This window comes from Montipora foliosa, chromosome 10 (genome assembly GCF_036669935.1).
Source record: "Montipora foliosa isolate CH-2021 chromosome 10, ASM3666993v2, whole genome shotgun sequence".
Taxonomy (NCBI): Eukaryota; Metazoa; Cnidaria; class Anthozoa; order Scleractinia; family Acroporidae; genus Montipora; species Montipora foliosa.
Window position 1 is genome coordinate 16,186,274 of NC_090878.1, and position 2,500 is coordinate 16,188,773.

A 2,500-nucleotide genomic window follows, 5' to 3' on the forward strand; every position below is an offset into this window, starting at 1 on the left:
ACTAAATCCATCGGTCTTACCATCAATATCGGCTTTCGTGGTCACTGAATCACACTGACGAAATATGCAGGGAAGTTTCTGCGGGCTTTAAACGTATAGGGCGCTTTATCTCAGCAAATCACTGCGATCCAAATTTATAATGCTTTAACATTAACACATCATTTTGATTATTACAGTCCGGTCTGGGACTGTTTGAGTGGGCAAGTGAATGATAAGCGGCAAAAATTACAAAATCTCACAGTCAGGGTAATTACTAACTAGACGCTTCGTGAGCGTACACTGTGTTGCCCGTGGCACGTGCGGCGTTCCAGGCAATTTTTTCAAGTCGAAGGTAATTAAGACCATTTAAGAGGTCACCCAGAAGTCATACCAGCAGTAACCCTTTGGATCACACGTTCATACGACGAAACAGATCCTTTTCTGAGGTTAAAAAAACTGTCTACCGACCTATTAATTAATCATTTGTCAGAAAGAAGAAATTCCTGTCATCTTTAGAGAAAATAGACACGCATTGCTTACGTGTGGTAGTGAAGTAACACAGCAATTTATTCCATATTGTCAACTGAGCTGCGTGTTGTCTTCTGGGAGATTCAAGTTGTCTTTTCGTAATATGTAGCTCTAACAGTGCACGATATTGTTTTGGTATTGTATATCATTGTAGTGCCATGGTAGAAGTCTTAGGTAAATAGCCCCCTGAGAAGACATGTGTGTTACTAGCAAAGTACTGAACCCAGAAAGATTGAAGAAAATAAAAGGGAATGGAGAAACATTGGCTTCTGGGCTGACGACATGTTGATCATTTTCAAGTTCCCTCACTACTTCTTTCCAGCACAAGTTTAAGCGTGCACTCTGAGCATCTGACAGCTTTGTAGTACAAACGTTTACTGAAGCCCTTCCTGTCCGGCGGGGTTAGTATCTGGATGGGTGACCTAAAAAATATACCCCTTGGCATAACAGAAGCATTTATATAATACCAAGTTAGTAAAATATTAGAAACAAAGCTCACTTGATATCCAAAGGCGAAAAATAAAATTGTAGTCGAAGACCATTACCCGTCGCTTAAAATCCAGATATTTATTTTTCAACGCTGTCTTGTTCATCCAATTGACCTTCCATTCTTGAGCTCCATGAGGATACATTTACTGGGTTGCCAGTATGGCAAACCAAGTCGGAATCTGCGTTTCATTTGTAGGTTTTATTGTATTTTATTTTTTTCGTTTTTTTTCTTTTTTTCCGTGTCGGTAAAAGTCTTGCCTGTCACTCCCCTGCTAAGTGGTGTCTTTGTGCATAGAGCCTTTTGCGCGTATTTTCTTAGGATCGAGAGGGTAGGGGGAAATGCGCAGTTTTCTCTGGTGGACACAGTAGAATGATTAACTTAACCGGCGATGGCGTCGAAAGTCATGTATCTATAAACAAAATATACCCTAAAAATAGTGAAGATCCGTTACCAGGATTCATGATAAGAAATAAGTATAAGCGTTCTCTGGTAAAAAGTTTTAAAAAGACTATGAGCTTTCGACAGACTGAACTGCTGTCTTCAACGGATAAAAACGTATAACGAATAAAAGCGAAAGAAATAATAAAAGCGAAAATATATCCTTATGGAGCTCAATAATGGAAAGTCAATTGGATACTGAACAAGACAGGCGCTGAAAAAAAAAATCTGGAATCTTAAAAGGGACGAGTAATGGACCTCGACAACAATCTGTCGCCCGTCGAGCCGTTATCAAAGAAGAAAAATTTCGCCGGAATCGCGGTGAAAATGAGTTAACAAATTTGCATACGTGCGTTGAAATGTGATACGCGAGGAGACAGGAATTTTATTTCTCTGACAAATGATTTTGTCATTGTACTGTAAGATGAAATTTATTTGGGAAGCCAACAATATTTCTTTAACTCCTTGGTTAATCCAATTTATTGCTACGACTTGCTACTGCGAAGATTGTTTACACGAAACTCACGCTTTTTGCGAATTTTTAGGGTCGTGAAATTACATAATTTGCATGACCATATATCACTTTACTCTAACCCAAAAACATTCAGATAGTAACAAACTTCACATTCACTTAACCATTTCTTCTGCTTTTGTGCTTGTCAGCATTGTGATTTGCGATAATTCGCAAGTCTGTTTTTGTATCTCATAGATGTTTAGATTTTCAATTACATGGCCACGCAACCTCTCGATTGTGTAAATATTTCACCCTGAAGTCAAAATAGAAACGTTTCTCAGGAACCCGGCAAAAAAGGCTTCTTGACCCGACAGATGAAATCTAAATATTCAGTTAAATATTACAACAAAATTTAAAAACCAACGACGGAAGTTTCTTGGCTAAAAAGTACGTTATTCTACTCTGAAAACGACAAACGATTAACATTCTTTCCCGTAGTTCATTCAGTTGACACAAGGTGATCAGGTGCACCTTTATGGTAACGCCTAGCACGTGATCAATTTCTTTCTTTTGACAAAACATCATGACCTTTCTCTTTATTCATAAAAGAT